Here is a 23,802-nt window from a genome sequence, read left to right as displayed (position 1 = left end):
ACCCAATATATAGTATTGTTACTGCAGCCCAAATGAACTCAGACAGTACTCTAGCAGCATGTAAAAACTGATCAAGAATAAGAGGGATGTCAGAGGAAAGAACATCTGTTTAAAGAGTAGTGTAGTCTCAAGGAGAGATACAGGGCCTAAACTTACATGTTTACAGTAAAGAGGCAAGGAGGATTAATTCAAAGTAGAATTGTTAAAACTTAGGGAACCCAATGATATTCAAAGAACGACTCCAGATTTTAGGAACGGTTGCACGGATGAATGGTGATATATTCACTTAGGGAATTCATAGAAAAAGTCTTGTGGAAAGGTTTAACAGCCCAGCATTACTCTATAGCATGAATTGGCAAATTATAGCCCAATGCCCATGTAAAATTTCTGTAGAGCCCACAGCCCATACGTAATTTTATGTAATGGTTAAAGTAATGTGAAAATAATGGTTTTTACTTTTATAAACGGTTGAATAAAATTAAAGAATGTATTTCATGAAATGCAAATTATGTAAAATTTAAATTTCAGTGTCCATAAATAAAGTTTTATTGGAACACAATTCATTCCCTTGTGTACTGCCTATAGCTGTGTTTGCATTATGACAGCAGAGTTGAGGGGCTGTGACAGAATGATTCACTTTACACTGCTGCTGGATGCACTACAAATTGCAGTGACAGTTATGACTTGTCAAGTGCTTCAAGAACCATGGTATACTGTCATACCACATTTGATCATCATGTCAAAATAAGAGAACCATGTCATGCTTTTAAGGCATTTAAAGTAGTATGTGAATTGTTTTGTTATTGAGTTAGATAGCAAACCATTGTACTATACAATATACATCAATATTACCAGACTAAGCACTCATCACATTCCCAAGACATAGGAAAGAAATCATCAGAGATATCAGAAAAATATAGAACAAAATATCTCATCACAGAAGAATTTCCACACACACACAGACACAGACAAACACACATACACACTCACAATTGCAAACAAATTAAATTTCCAGGTGTCTCATTTGTTATCCAAGCAAGGAAATCCAGTTACCCATGGGGAGCTAGTTAAATTGCATTTGGTTATAGCAACCAATATTTCCAGAGAAAATAAACTTGCTTAAGAATAACCTTTCAGTGAGAATAACCACTGGAGATGAGGACACTGGGAACAATATCAACATTCAACTAAAAACCAAGGTAAAAGATTTGTAGACATTGTCTTTGGCTCTTGATGAGCTGGCAGGTATTAATGACACTGCTTAGTTGTTTCTCAAGAAGTCAATTACAAGCTTGAAATCACTAATAGTGAGCCTCTATGAAGATTCTCCATAAAATAATAATAAGCAAGAATATTCCCCAAGTTGAGAAAGCACCAATTCAGTATAACCTGAAGTGGAATCTGTTAAGATGTGTTACAAATGATGGTGACAAAAATAAATGAAGATCAGAAAAAGGTTTAGTTGAACAAACTCAAAGTTTGTGAAAGCATAGGTATTTAAGCTTATGGTACTTCATTCTATTATTCATCAATAGGGAAAACAATTTATAATGTATCATTGAACCAGTAGGGAACACATTAATTTATCACGTATCACTGAACCAGTAATGTCACCAGTGAACTTCATTTGTTCTCACAGATTTAACCATCATAAGTTCTGCAAATTTTAATCCGAAATGGAAACAAAATCTTGGCTTGCCTTATTATACAGAAGACCAATGGTTTAGTCGTTACAGAGTTTTACTGTGATTTTTTTGAGCTCAGGGGCACAAATAAAATTTTCTGAACAACAACAACAAAAAAATGTCTTCAATCACTGCTATGGCTTTGGAAATTAAAATTTGCTGCAAATTTGACAGTTTCCTAATGAATCTAACTTAAAAGTCAAGGCAAAGAAGTGCTTGTATGAGAAAATACTGCAAAAAAGTCATTTTGACAACACCGTTCCAATTACAAGCAATAATGGCTTTATATACTTCCTGCACTGTCAAAAGTTGAAACAAAAAGATCTACCTCCATACACAAATTTTCAAGAGATATATTTTGCAAGCTCAAACTAGAGTTCCTGCAGTGCTTTTCAGACCTCACTGTGACTGCAAAGGAAATTTCTATATTTCAAAATCCAATTAAAGATGCAATTGAGGAGCTCCTACCTAACCTTAAATTGGAAATGGTTAATCTGCAATGTAATTTCATGCTAAATGGCAAATACCAAGAAAAGTCTTAAAAAAAATTTTTTTTTTGGTCAAGAATTACAGCTGTATTGAGAGAATTCTCTTAGTACCTTCCACACAATGAATATGCTCATTAAGATCACATACAATTGGCAGTACTTATTTGTATGGGAAAATAATGCCTCAAAGATGCAATTTGTAAAATTGCATTATAGGTCTGCATTAACAGATGAACATCTACAATAAATTCTGGCAATAGGATAACTTTGAATCCTAATAAGCAAAATATTATTCCAAAAAAAGAACTCCAAAACAAACAAAAGATTTAAAAAAAAGAGCTCGTCTTTTCATTTTGTATCACAATAAATTGTGTTCAATTAATGTTATATTTCAAATGTAGTAAAAAAAAAAAATGGACATTTATGTTCTCTCATATATATTTTTTCCCTTTTCCATTAGGCTGGTGCAAACATAACTACGGTTTTTGCATTTTTGAAATTTGCTGTTTCATACTGGAATATACACATTCTTAAATAAATGTGATGTTATAGATCATTTTAATGCACATTTCTCTCTTTATGAGTGATTTTCTTCTTTGAGTTCAAAATGGGTCGTAAAGCAGTGGTGACGACTCACAACATCAACAACGCGCTTGGTTCAGAACTGCTAACGAATGTACAGTGTAGCGGTGGTTCAAGAAGTTTCTCAAAGGAGATAAGGGCCTTGAAGATGAGGAGTGTAGTGGTTGGTCATCAGAAGTCGACAATGACCAAATGAAAGCAATCATTGAAGCTGATCCTCTTGCAACTACATGAGAAGTTGCTGAAGAACTCAATGTCAACCATTCTATGGTAGTTCAGCATTTGTAGCAAATTGGAAAGTTGAAAATACTTGATAAGTGGGTATCTTATGAGCTGAGCGAAAATCAGAAAAAAAAGCATTGTTTTGAAGTGCTGTCTTCTCTTATTCTACACAAAGACAATGAACTATTTATTGATCAGATTGTGACATGTGACAAAAAGTGGATTTTATATGACAACCGAAAAGTGGATTTTATTCAACAACTGGACGGAGAAGCTCCATAGCACTTCCCAAAGCCAAACTTGCCCCCTAAAAAAAGGTCATGGTCACTGTTTGATGGTCTACTGCCTGTCTGATCCACCACAGCTTTCTGAATCCTGGTGAAACCATTACATCTGAGAAGTATGCTCAGCAAATTGCTAAGATGCACTTACTGGCCCGCACTGGTCAACAGAAAGGGCCCAATTCTTCTACATAACGCCCGACCACATGTCACACAACCAATGCTTCAAAAGCTGGATGAACTGGGCTATGAAGTTTTGCCTCATCTGCTATATTCACCTGACCTCTCACCAGCCCACTACCACTTCAAGCATCTCAACAGCTTTTAGCAGGGAAAATGCTTCCAATAGTTCGTTGAATACCGAAGCATGGATTTTTACGCTACAGGAATAAATTTCTCGTTGGTAAAAATGTGTTGATTTTAATGTTCCTATTTTGAGTAATAAAAATGTGTTTGAGCCTAGTTGTAATGATTTAAAATTCACAGTCTGAAACCACAATTACTTATGCACCAACCTAATATGTAATATCCTTGATTCCTCTTCATGGCCTGCAAAGTCTAAAATACTTATCATCTGATCCTTTATGGAAAAAGCTTGTCAGCCTCTGCTTGATGGTAGTGCTGTCCCCAGTGTGGCATAACCTGGGAAGGTCTTGACAATGCAATTTTACAGCCCACTCCACATCTATTGAATCTGAACTTCTGAAGGTGGGCCCAGTATTTTTTAAAAACAAGCTCTTCAAGTGATTCTATGCAAGCTAAAGTCTGAGAAGCACTACTCTAAATCAGGATGCAGTGTTAGTTGTCCCTTTGGATACATTATTTAATTCTCTGATTTAGTAAAATGGAAACAGTGTCACCTACTTCATAGAATTGTTGAAAGGATTAAAATTCAGTTTAAAAATATGTGTAAAGTGTAGCATAACTGACATCAATAATTCTTAATAAATCATAATTATGAATTTGATGGTGTACTAGAGCCCCCTGTACTAGCCCATGAGATACAATTTTTAAATTTTCAGCATTTTAATGGTTATTAAAATAGTCATTATTGAAATTATATAAACATAAATGAGTTATACTAAAAAAGAACACTCAAAACCATCAATACTTAATTACTATATTTTACTATTATCTGTGCTAATGAGATTATGTCTGATGGATATGGTATATAATGATGTGCTACCTCTTTTTTCTCAACTCTGCATTCAGTGACACTATTTTAGTAGCTTGAAATGAGCCACAGTAGGAATATTTACACCACAGGAAACTGACAACCATCACAAATCAGGGCTATTTCAGAGATAGGCTTTTAGTTAAACATTTAGCAGCACCCCTAATTATCATTATTAAAAATTATAAAATGAGGCCGGGTACGGTGGCTTACGCCTGTAAACCCAGCACTCTGAGAGGCCAAGGTGGGTGGATCACGAAGTCAGGAGATTGAGACCATCCTGGCCAACATGGTGAAACTCCATCTCTACTAAAAACACAAAAATTAGCTAGGCATGGTGGCACGTGCCTGTAGTCCCAGATACTCAGGAGGCTGAGATGGAAGAAGGGCTTGAATCTAGGAGGCAGAGGCTGCAGTGAGCCAAGATCATGCCACTGCCCTCCAGTCTGGGTGACAGAGTGAGACTCTGTTTCAAAAAAAAAAAAATTATGAGTTATATTTTGAACTCAATGAGTTTTCATTAACTATGCATGTAGAGATGTCTACTAATATGTTAAACACAAAGATGTAGCCCAAATATTAATATATTTAGGTATCAATAAGTACCTAAAATCATTTTGTGAATAAAAAGAAGGACTTTGGAATTTACAAGTACCATTGACCCTTGAACAATGCAGGAACTTGGTATACCAATCTCCCTCTTACTCAAAAGTCCACACATAACTTTCAACTCCCTAAAACCTTAACTAATAGCCTAATGCTAACCAGAAGTCTTACCAATAATACAAAGTCAATTAACACATATGTTGTATGTTTATATGCATTAAATACCACATGCATCAAATACCATATTGTTACAATAAGGTAAGCTAAAGAAAACGGAAGGAAGAAAAAAACGTTATTTACTATTCATTACATGGAAATGGATCATCATAAAGGTCTTCATCCTCATTATAGTCACACTGAGTAGGCTCAGAAGAGGAGGGGTTCATCTAGTTGTTTCAGGTGTGGCAGAGGTGGAGGAGATGAAAGGGGAGGCAGGAGGGGCAGATTCACTTGGTATAGCTTTTATTGAAAAAATCCACAAAGAAATGGAACTGTGCTGTTCAAACCCATGTTATTCAAGCGTCAACTGTACAACCAATCATGGCTACCAGCTCAATTTAACCACTTCCATTATCACTATCCTAGTCCTTGATTTTAACTCCTGAAATGCTTCCAGTAACAAAAGTTGTATAAATAGAAGCACTGAGAGAATTATTTCACCTGCAATTAGAATCCAGCATCCATATTTCAGCCAGCATGGGAAATGGTTTTATAAGTCATTTATTTAGACAAAGCTAATAAGCTGGTTCGAACCCTTAAGTTGCTACCTCAAGTATATATCACCATTTGAACACTAAAGAAAAACAAGATGTATAGATATTAATATATTTAAGATATCAATGATACAGAGTATATTTCAAACTTTATTTTCAAGGAATCACAGGCTTTTATAACCAAAATAGTATTTATAACTAGTATGGTTTGAATGTTTTTGTCCCTTCCAAAACTCAGGTTGAAACTAAATCCCCAATACAACAGTATTGGGAGGTGGGGCCTAATGGGAGGTGTTTAGGCCATGACGGCTCTGCCCTCACAAATAGATTAATGGCATTATAAAAAGAGCTTACCAAAGGCCAGGCAGGGTGGCTCACGCCTAGAAACCCAGTACTTTGGGAGGCTGAGGTGGGCAGATCACCTGAGGTCAGGAGTTCGAGACCAGCCTGACCAACATGGAGAAACCCCATGCCTACTAAAACTACAAAATTAGTCAGGTGTGATGGTGCATGCCTGTAATCCCAGCTACTCAGTAGGCTGAGGCAGGAGAATCACTTAAACCCAGGAGGCAGAGGTTGCAGTGATTTGAGATTGTGCCATTGCACTCCAGCCTGGGAAACAAGAGCAAATTTCCGTCTCCAAAAAAAAAAAGAGCTTACCAGAGTGGATTCTCTCTTTTGCTCTTCTGTTGTGTGAAGACACAGGGTTTCTTCTCTTTGGAGGACACAGCAGCTAGGCGTCATCATTAAACCAAAGACCAAACCTGCTGGCACTTTGATCTTGTAGTTCCCAGATGCCAGAACTCTTGAGAGAATAAATTTCTGTTCTTTATAAATTACTCAGTCTCAGGTATTCTGTTATATAGCAGCACAAAATGGACTGATATAATAACCTATTCTAATATCTTCATTTATTATTTACATCTAGGTAAATACAGGTTGAGTATCCCTTATACGTAATGCTTTGGACCAGAAGTGTTTCAGATTTTGAAATTTTTCAGATTTTGGAATATTTGCATGATTTAACTGGTTTAACATCCCTAATCCAAAAATCTGAAACCAAAAATCCAAATGCTGCAATGTGCATTTCCTTTTGAGTGTCATGTTAGACTCAAAAAGTTTCAGATTTTGGAGCATTTCGGATTTTGGATTAGGGATGCTCAACCTGTACTTCTATTTTATTTTAGCTATTGAGTTGTATCAGTTACTGATATTTTTGGATATTAACCCCTAATTTGATATATGGCTTGTAATTAATTCCCCTCATTATGTAAGCTGCCTTTTCATTTTGTTGATTGTTTCCTTTGCTATAGAGAAACAATAATTTGATGAAGTCCCATTTGTTCGTTTTTGCTTTTGTTGCCTGTGCTTTGCGGGCCATAAACAAAAAATCATTCCCAACACCAATGTTATGGAACTTTTCTCTAGTATTTTCTTGCGGGCATTTTATGCTTTCAAATTCAAATCTTACATTTAAATCTCTGATCCATTTTGAGCTGATTTTTGTATACAGGGTAAATAAAGATCCAATGCCATTTTTCAACATGTGGATATCTAGTTTTGACAACAGTGTTTATTGAAGAGATTGTCCTGTCCCCATTGTGTTTCCTTGGCATTTTTTTTTGAAGATCAACTGACCGTAAATTCTTGGGTTTATTTCTAGCCTCTGTATCCTATTCCGTTGATCTATGTGTCTGCTTTTATGCCAGTACCACACTGTTTTGATCACTATAGCTTTGTAACATGACTTGAAGCAGGTAGCATGATGCCTCTGGCCTTGTTCTTCTTACTCAAGATTGTTTTGGCTATTCAGATCTTTTGTGGTTCCATAAAAATTTTAGAATTGTTTTGCTATTTCTGTGAAAAATTTCATTGGAATTTTGGTAGGAATTACATTGAATCTGTAGATCACTTTCAGTAATATGAACATTTTAACAATACTAATTCTTCCAATTTATGAACATGGGTTATCTACTTATTTAATTCTTCTAATTATTTCATCAATGTCTTATGGTTTTCAGTGTTGAGATCTTTCACCTTCTTGGCTAAACTTATTCCTAGATGTTTCATATTTTTGTAACCATTGTTAATAGGATGGTTATCTTGATTACATCCTCAAATAGTTTGCTGTTAGTGTATAGAAATGATTCTGATTTTTCTACGTTGATTTTGTGTCCTGAAACTTTACTGAATTCATTTATTAGGTTTAACAGGTTTTTTTTTTTCTTTCATGGAGTCTTTAAGCCTTTTCATATATAAGACCATACTATCTTCAAGCAGGTCATTTTACTCTCCAATTTGGATCTTTCTTTTTTCTTTTTCTTGTCTATTTGCTCTGCTAGGACTTCTAGTATTATCTTAAATAGCAGTGGCAAGAGTGGGCATCATTGTTTTTTCTTCCTCAATCTGACATAAAGCTTTCAGATTTTCACCATTAAGTATGATGTTAGCTATGGGCTTGTCATATATGACCTTTGCTACGTTTAGGCATATTCATTCTATACCACATTTGTTCAGAGTTTTAAAGATGAAAGTATGTTGAATTTTGTCAAATGCTTTTTCTGTATCAACTGAGATGATCATATGATTTTTGTTCTTCATAATGTGGTATATCACATTTACTGATTTGTGTATGTTCAACCATTCTTGCATCCCAGGGATAAATCCCACTTGATCATGATGCATGATTATCTTAATGTGATGAGAATGCAAATCATAACCACAATGAGATACCATTTCACACCAGTCAGAATGGCTATTAAAAAGCAAAAAAGAAAAAAAAAAAAAAGATGCTGGTAAGGCTATAGAGAAAAGGGAATGTTTTTACACTTTGGTGGAAATGTAAATTAGTTCAGATACTGTGGAATGCAATTCGGAAATTTCTTGATGAACTTAAAACACCACTACCATTTGACCCCATCCCATTACTGGGTATATTTCCAGAGAAACATAAATCATACTGCCAAAAAGACACATGCACTTCTATCTTCACTGCACCACTATTCACAATAACAAAAACGTGAAATCAACCCAGGTGCCTATCAACAGTGGATTGGATAAAGAAAATGTGGCACATATATACCATGCAATACTATGCAGCCATTAAAAAAAAAGAATGAAATCATGTCCTTTGAAGCAACATGGATGGAGCTGAAGGCCACTATCCTAAGCAAATTAACATAGAAACAAAAAACCCAAATACCATATATTCTCATTTATAAGTGGGAGCACTGGGTGTACATATGGACATAAAGATGGGAAAAACAGACACTGGGGACTACTAGAGGGGCACAAATAGAGGGAGGCAAGGACTGAAAAACTAGCTATCGGATACTATGCACACTACCTGGGTGATGGGATTATTCATACTCCAAACCCCAGTGTCATGTAATCAGCCCATGTAACAAACCTGCACATGTATCCTCTGAACCTAAACTAAAAGTTGAAATTATTTAAAAACAAAAAACAAAAAACAAAAAACTAATACCAATTCTCCTTAAACGCTTTCCAAACAATGAAGAAAGGGAAATACTTCCAAACTCATTTAATGAGGCCAGCATTACCCTGACACCAAAGCCAGACAATGACTACAAGAAAAGAAACTACAAGCCAATATCCCTAATAAACATAAATAGAAAAATCCCCAACAAAATACTGGCAAACTGAACTCAACATCAACATGTATTTTAAATTAAACTTTTCCCCTATCAGTTATCCAAACATTTAGCTATCTAAAATTACATCGGGTTCCCAAAGGAGATCTTCCTCCTTCATTCCTCCTGATGCTCATGACTGGATATTAAAATTTAAGTAATTCCGATGGCTGTTGTTAGTGCCACCAATAACTCCAGAATTGCCACGTTCAATTTCAGGTGATCAGGAATAGTGCATCCACACTATTTCCCCAAAGTCACCTAGAAATTTCAAGATTCCAGTACGAAAGCAAAATCGCTTTGGCTATTAAAACTTTTCAAATTGTAGTAGTATAGACTTCAGAATATGACTGCCAAGGATAGTGAATTCAGCCCTTCTCCCATATAAAAAAAAAAAAATGGACAAAACAGGTATAATGTCAACATAAGAAAAAATTTTAAATTTATCAATCTATCATCTATGCTTTTTTGAAATCATAAATTTTAGTAATTACGAACCTTCAAAAATATTTTATCACTCTGCTAGGCTTGCAAGATCAGGCAAAATTTGTATTTATTATTTAGCCACGAAAACCGTTTCTGGACTTAGAAACATAGGCAAAATAAAACGACCATTTATAAGTTTGATACATATCTGCAGAGAAAAATACAACTCCAGGAATTAAAAATATAATTAGAAGCATAATTAAAATCTAAAGAAGTCTCAAATTCACAAAGTCTAAACGTGATAAAACCAGGCATCAGTGAAGAGTATTATTTAGGCAAAATGCCGTACAAAATTACAAAATCATTCTAGACTCATTTTGCATAACATTATAAAAATAAAAATTATACTATACTAAGTCACAAAGACATTAAAAATGAAATGTCAAAGAAATGTGAAGCACTATGGTGAAATTAAAAATTATTCTCAGACAAGAAAACAGCACATGTCATTCCATGTAAAATGGAACACTTAAAAAATTTTATTTAATATTTATAAATTTAAATACATTTAAAATTTTAAAATATTTTCTAAAATATAATATCTGTCATGTAGAGTGAGTTAAAAATAATTTTAAAACTCTATGTTTTCTCACAGATCTTTAAACAAGGTGAGAAATACAGCATGACTATACCTAGTGAACTGTTCCCACTTACTCATTATTCATTCAGCCTTTACAACTGACCTCCATATCTACTAGACCTCTTAAGGTTGCTTTTTAGAAAAATATACTGGGTAATATCCTAACCAACGCACTCAGCCTTTTCTCAGTCCTTATTACCCTCCTATTATAAAAAACAGACACTATTGACTATTCACTCTTTCTTAAAAACAACCATATACCAATTCTAGTCTTTCACTCTTACCTGTTTTTCAGTGTCAAATCATACCACTTCTTTTTCCCTAACTATGGAAAACTTAAGGAACTCCATTCCTCAAGATTATTACCATGGACAATTTTCCTCTTTTTCTTTGTTGACTCTCGTCCTCTGACCTAACTTCAAATATCACCTCAGGATATTTGTGGATAACTTCCGGATCTCTAATTCAAATTGTACTCTCAAAAGTTAAAATAAATGTTTGTTAACTATTTTTCACCTAGTTTCGGTCAGTCAACAAATTTTTCTACATAGCTACTATGTGCCAGACACTAGTGTTAGAAATGTATTCAAATCCTAATATGACAACATCCTTGTCATTAAGGAATAGAGACTAAATGTCATTAAGGAGTACAGACAGAAAAGTTCAATGTAATAGGTCCAAAATTGAGTATCTACGGTTCCTTTTTCTGTTAACTGAATATATATCAGGAGATTTTAATATCCTCATTATCACCCAGGCTAAAACCTGTGACACTCAATTCCATATTCAATGGGTTGCCAAGTAAATCCTATTCTTTATTTGCAATATTCTATTCCCATTGCCACAAGCTAGTTCAGGTCATTAAACATTTTCATCCAGACTGCAACAACCATCTTTGGAAGTGTTCTCTAGTTTCTCATCTAATCCATCCTGCACTCAACTGACAGATTTTCCTATACCACACATGTGATCACTTAACTGCATAAAAATGTTAAGTGGTCTCTCAATAGGTAAGCCAGGTTCAAACGCCAGGTTCAAATTCTTCTTCAGCTGGCATTTAAGATCCTCAATTATCTGGTCATTAGCAATTACTGTACTACTTTTTTATGTCTGTTACCCACGATTTCCTTACCTTTTGCTCTGGCCAAGCAATGCTATTTAATCATATTCTGGAAACTCCTAAAATGTTTCCTATCTCTCTATCTTCATTTATGCATTTCTCCTCCAACCCCAGACCAACTCCATTGTGATTAACAATCTCATTTCTACCTTTAAGAAGTTGAACCTACCTTTGGTTCTTATAACACCATTTCTCTAAAATCTTCTCTCCATTCCCTGAATCTATAATATATGTAAAGGTCTTTTAAATAACTTACATATTTATTTCTATTATAATTTGTGTATATGTCATACTGTTCCTGAGATTCTAAACAACTTGAAGCATGAACATCATTTTATCTCTGTCCTCCCAGTACACTGCAGTACAGGACATTGCATACTGTTGATATCCAACAAATACTTAATGTATGTTGAATGTGAAATATGACATATACATAAAATAGTAGATGTGGCCATAAAGTTATAAAGGAATTTTCTTTCACTCTCTTGTATAAGAAATCATTGCCATGAGAATACTTTTTTTTTTTTTTTTTTTAAGATGGAGTTTCGCTCTGGTTGCCAGGCTGCAGTGCAATAGTACAACCTTGGCTCACTGCAACCTCCGCCTCCCGGGTTCAAGTGATTCTCCTTCCTCAGCCTCCCGCACAGCTGGGATTACAGGTGCCCACCACATCGACCTAATTTTGTATTTTTAGTAGAGATGGGGTTTCACCATGTTGGTCAGGCTGGTCTCAAACTCCTGATCTCAAGTGATCCGCCCGCCTAGGCCTCCTGCTGGGATTACAGGCATGAGTCACCACACCCAGCCAAGAGTATCTTTAAAAATCATCTTATTTATTTATTGAGACAAATTAAAAAGCACTTCTCCCTCCCCCCAATGTTTAATCAGTATACCTTCTTATGTGTGCATGAATTGTTACACTATCTTCCTTGACTCAGATATAAAGCTGTTTTCCAAGGTTTCAATTTTAAATTATCATATGTACCTACTGATCATACATGAAACCGCCATACCCTTGAAAAGAGTTTAGAAGGAAATAGCTGAGCTAATATCCAGAATCTACGAAGAACTAAAACAGATGTAAACAAGAAAAAAACAAACAAGCCCATTCAAAAGTGGGCAAAGAATATGAACAGACACTTTACAAAAGAAGACATATATGAGGCCAACAAACATATGAAAAAATGCTCATCATCACTAGAAGGAAATAGTTTGCCTCAGGTTGACTCAAAACCTACCTACAGCATGCTGAGAGGCCATGGGACAATTATACCCTTCTGTTTCTGCTTATCCCCCAACTCCATAATATGTACCAATCCAAATGTTTGTTCAGACTATACCTTCAGGTTCAAAAGTTGTAAATAATAGGTGTTTTTAAGTTCAACAATTTGCCAAAGATTTACTGAATTCCTTTTTGAAAAGCACTGTGGGGACATGAAAATTAGTAAGACATTTTTCATCTTCTGGGACTCATGATTAAATGCATAGCACACACACATAAACAATTCCATTATATGGTAGATTATGTAAGTGATAAAAAGCTTCTAACAAGGTACAAATAGTGCTATGAAGAAAGACTAATAGTATCTGAAATGGCTTCAAAATGAGAAATAGGTTTCTATTTGGCCCTTTTTAAAAAATCAAGCAGTAGCATTAAAGATTTTGAAAATTATTTTTAAGTAGATAATTTCTTTTAGGTATTTTTATTCACTAGCGTCATAACAATTGGATTTTTTCCACTGAAAATGTACAGAATTTAACATATACGTTAAAATGTTAAAAAGGCTGTTTGAGGCTCACCTGGAAACATGAGAAAATGTATTTTACAAGCCAAACTTGAACTTATAGTCCAATATCAGATAGGGTTACTGGATAAACTGTGTAGTTCCTTTGAACATACACAGATAAACGTGTGTATGTTCAAAGGAAACATACCTTAACGTGTGTGTGTATGTTCGACGGAAATACACAGCTTGTCCAATAATCTAATACGTAGTTAAAATTCTACTTTAAGAGAAAAAGTAGACACATATAAATGGGCCACTCAGTTTTTACAGAAATTGGTTCATCATATCAAGAGTACTCACATAAAAGAAAAACAACTTAACAACTGAAAATGAAATTCAGAGCCCTAGACCTTTCTTGATTCATACCACCTCCTCTGTCAACCCTGGCCTCTTCTCGATATATGGCGAAAGGTCGGGATCAAAGCCTGAAGCATCTGCTGTCCCAGGAAACTCTATGGACACCATTCCCAGGTTTAGACACTTCTTGAAGATTCTGACTTGCACGATCTACCTCTGAACGTGTTGAGCACTGTATTAACAAATGAAAGGACCACATTCATCTCAAGCTTTAAAATAACTCGCACAGAAGGGGTGGGAAAAGTCCCAGTCGACAGATGCCAAGAGAGCAAATTTTAAAAAGAGGAAATTATGACAGACAGGAGTGGAAGCAAACTGGGGAACTTAGTTCAAGTCGCTACTATTAAAAGAAACTTTGAGCTCTTAATTATATGACAGCATTCATCAGACGTTTCTGTGATTACTGAATGTAACAGGTAAGCAATATGTGATGTAAAAAAATTAGGATAAACTTATATACCGTTTAATAAAATATATTTGCTCCTAAATATCTCATCCAAACCAATCTCTTCAGATTAACTATAAATACAAAGGAACTAAAATCAGATTATGCATATTAGACAGGGGGACGCTGGGAACGAATAACTAGCATGTAAGTTCGGTAACAACGTTACAGGGAGCAGTTTCCTGCTACAGAAGACAGACGAAGGAATCCAGAAAACAGGCTGAGCACAGGAATATTGCATACTGTAGTCACCCAGCACTAACTCAACAGCTAGCGGCTCTATCCTGCCTCACGTTCCTCGTGGCCTCTGACAAGTCATCCCTTTAACCTGTGAGGCTGTCCGCTCTTTCCCTTGGAAAATAATGTCCGCGCAGGTTGTAAGATCTCCCTCACAAACTACTTACTTCCACTTCCCCGCCCCGGGAAGATGAGTCTCCACGACGGGGAAACGTCGCACTGACAGAGAAGGAAGTTACACGAAGTGGTCTCTCCCGCAGTCAGACCCGAGCCTAGAGCTCAGCAGACGCGGGGGAAAGGAAGCTGGTGGCCTCTGAAGAAACCGGGATGGAGCCGCGGATGCGAGCGCGCGAGGCAGGCTCTGTGTGCCCGGGCACCGGCAGGAAGAATGGAGGAGGGGAGGCGAGGCGGCGAGGTGCCGGGGAGCCGGGCGGCGGTCCGGCCCGCGGCCGACCCCACCCCAGCCAGCGCTCGGGACCCTCCCAGCCCCGGCGCCCAGCGTGCGTTCCGCGTGCGCCGACTCCACCCGGAGGAACGGCCTCAGTCTCACACCCAGGGACTGGAGAAATCCGGCAACTTTGCGCTTAAAATGCTTCCCACCCTGCAGCACGCCGAGAAAGAAAAAAATGTCAGGCGATGACGGGGGAGGAAGGATGACTTACCCATGTTGCTCCCCGAGGGTGAGGAACTGGCGGGGCCAGGCGAAGGTCTCCGGTGCGGGCAGCGCGGGTCCGTGTCCTCCCTCTACTCCGTCTCTCCCGCAGCCAGGGAGGGACCCGCTGGGGGCGGCCGCCGGGGAGGAGCAGCTGGTGCTGCTGCAGGCGGCGCGGCCGCGGCGGGGACGAGCGGCGGGGGGCGGGGCGGGGCGGGGCGGGGCGGGGCGGGGCGGGGCTGGCGGGCGCAGCCTGCGGCGGGCGCGGCTCCGAGCGGGAGGGCGGTGGAGGCGCTGGAGCCGGCCTGAAGTGCGCCGGCCCTGACTCGCGGCTCGCGAGCGCCCCGCCCTCCCTAGCGAGCATGCTCAGTGCCTTTTCCACGCCTCCCTCTGTGGCGAGTGAGGGTGAGCGAGCGGGTGGGCGTGTGTTTGCGGACAGGCTGCAGCCGCCGCTGAGGAGCCTGATAGTGGCCGTCTGAGCGGCGGAGGGTGGGCCAGGAGAAAGCAGGGAATGGGGATATTGAGTCTAATCTGCTAGCAGACGACTCACCGCTGCCTTGCTTTCCCCACCCTGATCCACCCGGAACCTGGGCCCGCTTTCGTTACGGGGCAACCCGGCCGCAGAGGCCGGAATTAATCCGAGAAGACGCTGGGCCGCCGCAGAGCCGGGAGGGGTGGTGGGACGCCAAAGCGGACGCCCCGACACCAAGCTGGAAAGGATGTGTAGGCAACTAGGCCTGCGCCTCTTGGGGACACCTGAGGACGCCCGCTGGGCAGCTGGCCGAGGGGCGGCCGCCGGGAGGGCGCTCGATGGCAGGCGTGTTGTTGGGACAGTTAAAGCTGCTCTAGTTGTGAACAGCTTAGAAACAGAGGTCCCGGCAGCGAGGAGAGCGCCCGCCCCAGGATTTTGCCGAAGAGCGTGTCGTTCTCCCTCTTGGAGGGCGCTGGAAAGGCCCTTTAACCAGGGTGCCGTCGTGCTCCACCCCGCTGTCTGTGAAAGCGGGAGGAAAAACGTTCCCCAGGCTTGAAAATAAGCGTCCTGCTGGGTTGGCTGCAGCACCGCCAAGCTAACCCGGCGGAGGTCCTGCGATCTCCGGGCTGCCGCCCGCTCCCACCACCACCTCGGCCGCGGGGAGAACCTGAGCAGGGCGCTCCCACTGAGAGTGCCCTCCCGACCGGGCATGCGCGCGAGGCCGGGGCTGGCTTCGGTCCTCTGCCCGGGGGGAGGAGGCTGGAGGAAACCGATTTCTCTGCACACTAATCTTGCCCTGGCCTCTCTACGAGTGGGCTGAGGAATCTGGTCGCTCTCCGAGGCTGCAGCGACCTCAGTCCTTCAGAGGAGACAGTACAGTCAGCAGTACAACCTGTGGGAGAAAGATAGCTGAAGTGAGGTTCACCTGTCAACTTTCACTAGGTCAAACCAATGTTGAGAAAGGACTTTTTTTTTTAATTAGTCGCCCATTCTCACAGTCTCAGTTTCTGCTTGATGACTAGTATTTCGAGCACACAAATCAGGAGCCCTGTAATTTATTAGGCAAAGAGCAGGTTTTATGGGATTTTTCTAAAGCAAAAACGGTAATTAAAAAGAGGTTTGATAAAACAGAAAAATAAATTTAACTACTGAAGTCGAAGATATGGGACTTTTCTGATGCACAAGACTATCAAGCATCTCACTCTCTAAGGGTGATTTTCTTGTTTGCCTCTCAAAATAATCACACTAAATTAGTTCCCTAGGGCTGCTGTAACATACCACAAATTGGGTGGCTTAGAACAGCAAATTATTATCTCACAATTCCGAAGGCCAGAAGTCTAAAATTAAGGTATAGGCAGGGCTGTGCTCCCTCTGAGGGCAATGGGGAAGGATCTCTTCCAGGACTCTCTCCTAACTTCTGGTGGTTTGTTAGCTTGTGGCAGCATAACTCCAATCGAACATGGCTGTTCTCCCTGTGTGCTTTGTGTTCGAAATTCCCTTTTTAATACGAACAGCAGTCATAACAGATTAGAGGCGAACCGTGCTTCAGTATGACCTCTTGAACATTAATTATAACTGCAATGACCCGATTTCCAAATCAGGTCACATTCTGAGGTACTAGGGATTAGGATTTCAACATAAGAATCGTGCCAGCGTGGCCAACATGACAAAACCCCATCTCTAAAAATACAAAAAATTAGCTGGGACCAAGCACAGTGCCTCATGCCAATAATCCTAGCACTTTGGGAAGCCGAGGCCGGCAGATCACTTGAGACAAGCCTGGCCAACATGGCAAAAACCCCATCTCTACTAAAAAAAATTTTTTTAATTTGAATAAATTAGCTGGGCATGGTGTAATCCCAGCTACTTGGGAAGCTGAGGTAGAAGAATCGCTTGAACTCAGGAGGTGGAGGTTACAATGAGCTGAGATGGCACCACTGCACTCCAGCCTGGGCCACCAGAGCCAGACTCTGTCTCAAAAGAAAAAATGAACTGGGGAAGGGTTCACAATTCAACTCATAACACACCAATGCAAACCCCACCCTCAGCCCCACTCACTGACCTCACATCTGCCATGTTACACGTTCATTTTATTATACCCCAGAAGACCAGCCTGGGCCTTTGCATTGCTGCTCATCATTTTTTTGTCCATCTCTCCTTAACCTTCATTATCTCTTCCAGATTCTCAAGTTAACTTGCTTTATTTTTCCTGCTACTTCCTTATCTAATTACATATTACAATAATTTCATAAAGTGTTTCCTATCATTTATTTGGATGTAAGCATTGAAATTAGCAAAAGCAGCTGAAGTGGCTTTGTTACGTCCCACCTGACACTAGTTTAAGTGCCTTTTTGTTCTACCTCAATCTACAAGCCATCCCCTTAGCCCTCCTGCCAATTAAAACCAAAGGGTTGTTCAGGCTTCGTGCATATACTGAATCCTAATACATTGGTGTCGTAACCGTAGTGAGAACCAATATGGATTGTTATATGTAGAAGGGAATCACTTTAGGACTGCTGTATTGCCTACCCCTTGCACACACAATGGCACCTCCTTCCCCTCTCTTTTCTTGTTCTATTGTAAGAATACAATGTTTCTTTCTCATGTCTTTACTTTCTTCTTTTATCTCTTTATTCAAAAGTTACCTACATCAGGTCTTCCCCAGTTATCTAAAATTGCAACACTCCTTCCCATTTCATATCCCCACCAAGTCAAATTAGGTATTTAATAAATATTTATAATGATAATGATGACAACTGCTCTGTGTTGTTTCTGTCTTAAACTCTGAGTCCTCTACTGGGTGGAGTCTTTGTGCTGATTTATTCACAAATTTAGTTCATAGAGATTTATTGAGTGCCTACCATGTACCAGGCATTATAATATGCACTAGGGATTATAAAAAATAAAATGGCCTCTGCCCACAAAAAACTTATATATTACAAAAATTATTTTTATGATACTTCCAGTCATTGATTACAGAAATAGCTAGGAAATATTCTCTTGATGTCAAGAGACTCTCCCAAAATTAATCTACTAATACCCATACTGTAGGTTAGGCAATGGTCAGGATTTTATCAGGCCTGCTACAAAACAAAGGAAGTTCTGGCCCAATGCAAAGGCTTTCCATTTCAATCTAGGAAATGCTATATTTATAAAGTATCACAGATTTATTTGACTAACAATTTCTGTTGAAAATTGGTTTATGATTAGCTAAGTGGAGGAGTATCAAGGAAAATGTCTTATAGAAAAATCAGAAGCAGTACATTTTGGCAAAACTTATAACTTACCTCATTGATGCATGTAAGCTTAAAGAGGTTAGAAGGTGATTTAAATTCTTTAGAGGAAATGTTTTGGGAGGGGCAACACAAGAAGTAGAAAGAGAGGAGAGAATGTTCTTTAAAAGTATAATAGGGAACTGATTGCCTCCTCTTCACCAACATGTTCTGAATATCATTTAAGGGAATTTCACTGGAGTAGTTTACTGAACTTTGCAGTGATAGAAAATGATTTGTCAGTGAACAGCCTTCCGCCTAAACTGTTTATTTTTCAAAGACTTCATTGGTGAGGTCAAGTTAGTCCAGGTTGAACAACTGAAATGTCTTAACCTCAATGTAATCTCTTTCTCTCCCGCTCCCCATTTATTTAATATTTTAGCCATTTTCTAAAGGTTGTAAAATCTAAATTGTTTTCATAGGCTGTCACCTCAAACTAATGTCTACATATTTCAAGCAAGTACAGACCTAGATTATGTAGAGTTTTAAGATGGGACATACAGCTTTAAAATCAGTCATGTAGTTATTGAACATTTCTTCTGAGCTCAGCACTGTGCTAGATGCTATAAGAAATAGCTGTAAGTACATATCATGCAAAGCAAGAGAGTAAGACCAGTCTCTCTTAAAAGTCTCTTTCTACTAGAAAATCTTCTGTTTGAGTGCTAACGTATTAAAAAAAATAATAAAGATAGCTTTATAAGGAGAACATGCCTGAAAAATGTATAGAATTTTTTTGAGAGAGGATGGGAAGAAAATAATTTACTCCAAAACAGGGAAACAGCATGAGGTAAGGCACCAATATGTCATATTCACAAGACCATTAAAAAGAGTACATATTGGGAAGGTGCGATAGCTCACGCCTGTAATCCCAGCACTTTGGGAGGCTGAGGCAGGCGGATCACTTGAAGTCAGGAGTTCAAGACCAGCCTGGACAACATGGTGAAACCCAGTCTCAATTAAAAATACAAAAATTAGCTGGGCCTGGTAGCACGCAGCTATTTGGGAGGCTGAGGCAGGAGAATCACTTTAACCCAGGAGGCAGAGGTTGCAGTGAGTCAAGATCATGCCACTGCACTCTAGCCTGGGTGAGGGAGTAAGACTCTGTCTCAAAAAAAAAAAAAAAAAAAAAAGTTTGGTGAGGGGTATATATTGTGTCATCTTGAGAAATAAGATTAAAAATTTAGTATGAAGAACAGATTGTGAGGGACTGAAAAAAGCCAGGCAGAGAAATTTAACCCTGATAAGTTAGGAAATAAGAAAGCATTGAAATCTTCTTGAGAAAAGGAATAGGGTGGTGAAAACAGTATTGAAGGAGGAGAAGTAGTGCATCAAAGAAAGTAATATTGTTATTTTATGATACTATAATTTTAGTAATTATTGTAATTTAAGTAATATTGACAGATGTATCATTCTGTCTAGGAATAAGGTATACAGGGTGAATTTTTGGACCTGAAACAGTATAGTGATAGAGATAGACAAATAGTTAAAAACATAGTGCTAGAACTACCACAGTGGGGCAGTGCGGAAGAATATGGGTATAATATTTAACTCTATTATGGAAAGCTTCCTGGAGAAGATGCTATCTGAGCAGAGACCTGAGGGATGAATAGAGAGTCAGCTAGTCAATTAGGCAGAGAGCTAAATGTACATAGGCCTGGAGGCAAGAGTTTGAATCTTTGAGAAACCTGCAAGCAGTGCTCTCTGGCTAGCATGAATCATGCAAAGATGTAGGAAAAGAGAGCAGCAGGTCCTGGGACAAGAGTGGAGAAGTTAGAGGGATCAAATCTTGCAGGGCCTTGACATCTGAGCTGAGGTATTGGACATTATCTGAAGGGAATCAGGAAGCCATCAGAGGGTCTTAAGTTTAAAAGTGACATTGTTTAATTTATATTTTAGTAGTTGCAAAGTAGAAAATGGCTAAGAATGGAATGCAGACTGGAGATTGAGAGACTATTAAGAGACTCTTGTAATATTCCAGATGTGAGCTGAACAGTGGCACATAAAAGCAGTGGAGTTAGAGAGTAATGGACAGTCTTAAGAAATATTAAGAAAGTGATATTGGTGGCCGGGCGTGGTGGCTCATGCCTGTAATCCAAGCACTTTGGAGGCCAAGGCGGGCAGATCACCTGAGGTCAGGAGTTCAAGACCGGTCTGACCAACATAGTGAAACCCCATCTTTAAAAAAAAAGAAAGTGATATTGGCTTGATGATTGATTAGAGGTTGTGTGGAATTATTTATATGTCAGGTATTCTCATATATTACTTTTAAATAATATAACAGTGCTATGTATGAGGTATTATTATGTCAGCTTTACAAATAATGAAAAATGCTCAGAGATTAAATAATTTAACTTAGGGTCTATAACTAGTAAGTTTAAAAAGCAGAAGTAAAAATCTAAGCCTCTCTGGCTCAGATCCTCACAGCAAAAATAATATGTAGATAAACGTGTTGAGGGAAAATGCCTTATGTTTTGTGTGACCTCGACCCATTAAAAAATAATACAATGTTATAAAATATCTTTATTTGAATCAAGAGTTTCATGCCTTTAAAATATGATTTATTAATATTTGTTCCTACTTCTCTGAAATTTACAGATGTAAAAAGAATCTCTGTATTACTGTCTTATCATTTTATTAATATATGTTTAACAAAGATACTTTTGATTAAGATATAGGTTTGTTATTCTTGAAATAATATTTAGCCTATTTTATAATCATTTCAATTGGCTTTGCCATTCTGCCCACCTCAGTTCTTAAAGGGTTCTTCGGAGTGATATCAGCTCAGAGAAGCATGAACTCTCATTTCAAAGAAGGCTTACTGGGTTTTCTCATATCACTGTGAAAGTATGCCAAAGTAAAATAAGAGGTGGCTTGAGAACACCAGGAATCCTGTTAGCTGACAGCATTACCATAGAGGGTAAGAGAGTCCAAGGAATGAGAATGCTGGGTCTCATTTCACCCCTAACTATCTCTGATAGTTAATTTTGTCTCTCTGAGCAGTTCACTTTGTCTCTGACTCTCATATTTCCTCTTTGTAAAAATTGAGAATTATAGTATCTGCATGTCAAGGGAGAAGCCATGAATTGTCTTTCAAATTTAAGAAATATATTTCTCATGGAGTTTGGTTCTAATAGAGGGATTTAGTTCTACCACCTAAAATTATCTGCACTCTCCACCATCCACCCTACCTACCTCCATGTACACACTCACAGACTCACTGAAGACATCCTCCAAGTCTTAAAGCATTCCATTCTTTCCACCTTGGACTGGCCTATGGGAAAACTGGGAAGTAACTGAAATTTGTCCTTGATGCTCTTGGAATTATTTGTGTCAGAAACTCTCATATAATGCTAACCACATAAGTTAGTTATGTTACAGATAAGGACATGGAGAATCAAAATATTTTAATTCATTTGTCTAATGTCACATGACCAATACAATGTAGAATTGGAATTTGAACAAGATCTGTTTGATTTCAAAGTCCATGCTCCTTCCATTTCATCACACTGCCTCTGGCAAATTTGTTCCTCACCCGTAAGTTCACCTCCACTGTTGCATTCCATGAGAATGAGAAGTCTGTATCCACACTGATATGGTTACTTGTCTGGTTCAGTTTTTATCTAGAAGTTGCTTTCCTTTCCAGAGTGATAGGAAGCTAGTCAAGTAATCTATGCCAATAAGCTCATAACCATCCCTTCCAAAGTCTTGTGAAATATATACATGTATTTTAAGAGTGGTCTTTTAGGCAAAGATAAAGTACAGTTGACCCTTGAACAACACAAGTTTGAATGTCATGGGTCCACATATACCTGGATTTTCTTCTGCTTCTGCCACACCTGAGAGAGCAAAACCAACCCCTCATGTTCCTCCCCCTCCTCAGCCTACTCAATGCAAAGACAATGAGGATGAAGACCTTTCTGATCATCCACTTCCACTTCCACTTAATGAATAATAAATATATTTTCTCTTTCTTATTATTTTCTTAACCTTTCCTCTCAATTTATGGTAAGAAGACAGTATATATGAGATAATGTGACCGAATTGCAGATGATGGGCTCAGGTTGCTCCCCGATAGGATGTGTTCTTCGAGGCCCTTGGTCCCTCACTCACCCAAGAATGGGGGAGAGGACTCCACCAGGCATGGTGGGCTTAAGTAAATATCGGACCCCAAAGAGTTTTGCAGAAAGTGGCTTATTTAGGCAGAGAGAGAGAAAAAAAGGAGGCAGAGAGAAAGAAAAAAAGGATACAGAGAGAGAGAGAGCTCTCATGCTGTCATGAGGGGGGTCCAGAAACAGAGTCTGCCCAGATATGGGAGAAGGGGACTTTTAACCTGGGAGATATTCCCGCCCCATTCAAGTTTTTTGTCTTATGAAAGGAGTTCCTTTAAACTTCTGCTGGAGTGATTGATCTTTGATTTCTGACATCTGATTTGTTGTTTGGCCCAGAGTCCTCCCATAGCTTCTCGTCGGCTTTCTGGAGAAAGGAAGCTCACTTGGGCAGTCTATCTTCCCATGTTCGGAAAGTTAAACAAAGACCTTTAAGCTCCGGGATGGAGACATGGGTGGAGGTATGGTGCTGGGAAGTTCTTGCCTTTGAAACCACACCCCCTTGTGAACCCAGGAAGAGAATACCTTCCCTCAATAATTGACTGCTTATGTTATCAGTAATGTCAACAAGTAAGCTATTAGTAGCTAAGTTTTAAGGCAGTCAAATTAAAGTTATATAGAGATTTTTGATGGGGGTTTAGGGGACAGTGCTCCTTCCTAACTCCTGAATTGTTCAAGGGTCAGCTATAATTCAAAATGGTAGTTCTGATAAGATTATCTTGCTTCCTTCATATAATTCTGTGTAACTCAAGTTGCCAGTAATTACCCATCTTCCCTTCTTTTACAGTTTTTCTAGATCTTGAAGTCTCTGCCATGTCCTTTTCAGGGATCCTCTTTTATCTCCTTGAAAGTTTACCTGAAGACTCTTTGTTTTTGTTTTGTTT

The 23,802-nt window shown here is 38.8% G+C and overlaps 1 long non-coding RNA gene across 2 annotated transcripts in view; it reads right to left on the bottom strand.

The window, feature by feature from the left end:
* LOC108298813 overlaps positions 1 to 15,264 on the bottom strand; it is a 30,174-nt gene extending 14,910 nt beyond the window's left edge. For both annotated transcript variants that reach the window (XR_001822707.2, XR_001822706.2), the window contains exon 1: positions 15,079 to 15,264. This is a non-coding gene — a long non-coding RNA (uncharacterized LOC108298813). The remainder of the gene's footprint in view (positions 1 to 15,078) is intronic.
* Between the last annotated feature and the right edge of the window lie 8,538 nt (positions 15,265 to 23,802).

This window comes from Cebus imitator, unplaced genomic scaffold, assembly GCF_001604975.1.
Source record: "Cebus imitator isolate Cc_AM_T3 unplaced genomic scaffold, Cebus_imitator-1.0 Scaffold1102, whole genome shotgun sequence".
Taxonomy (NCBI): Eukaryota; Metazoa; Chordata; class Mammalia; order Primates; family Cebidae; genus Cebus; species Cebus imitator.
The sequence above is the reverse complement of the archived record's forward strand: the minus strand, read 5'-3'. Positions and strand labels throughout refer to the sequence as shown.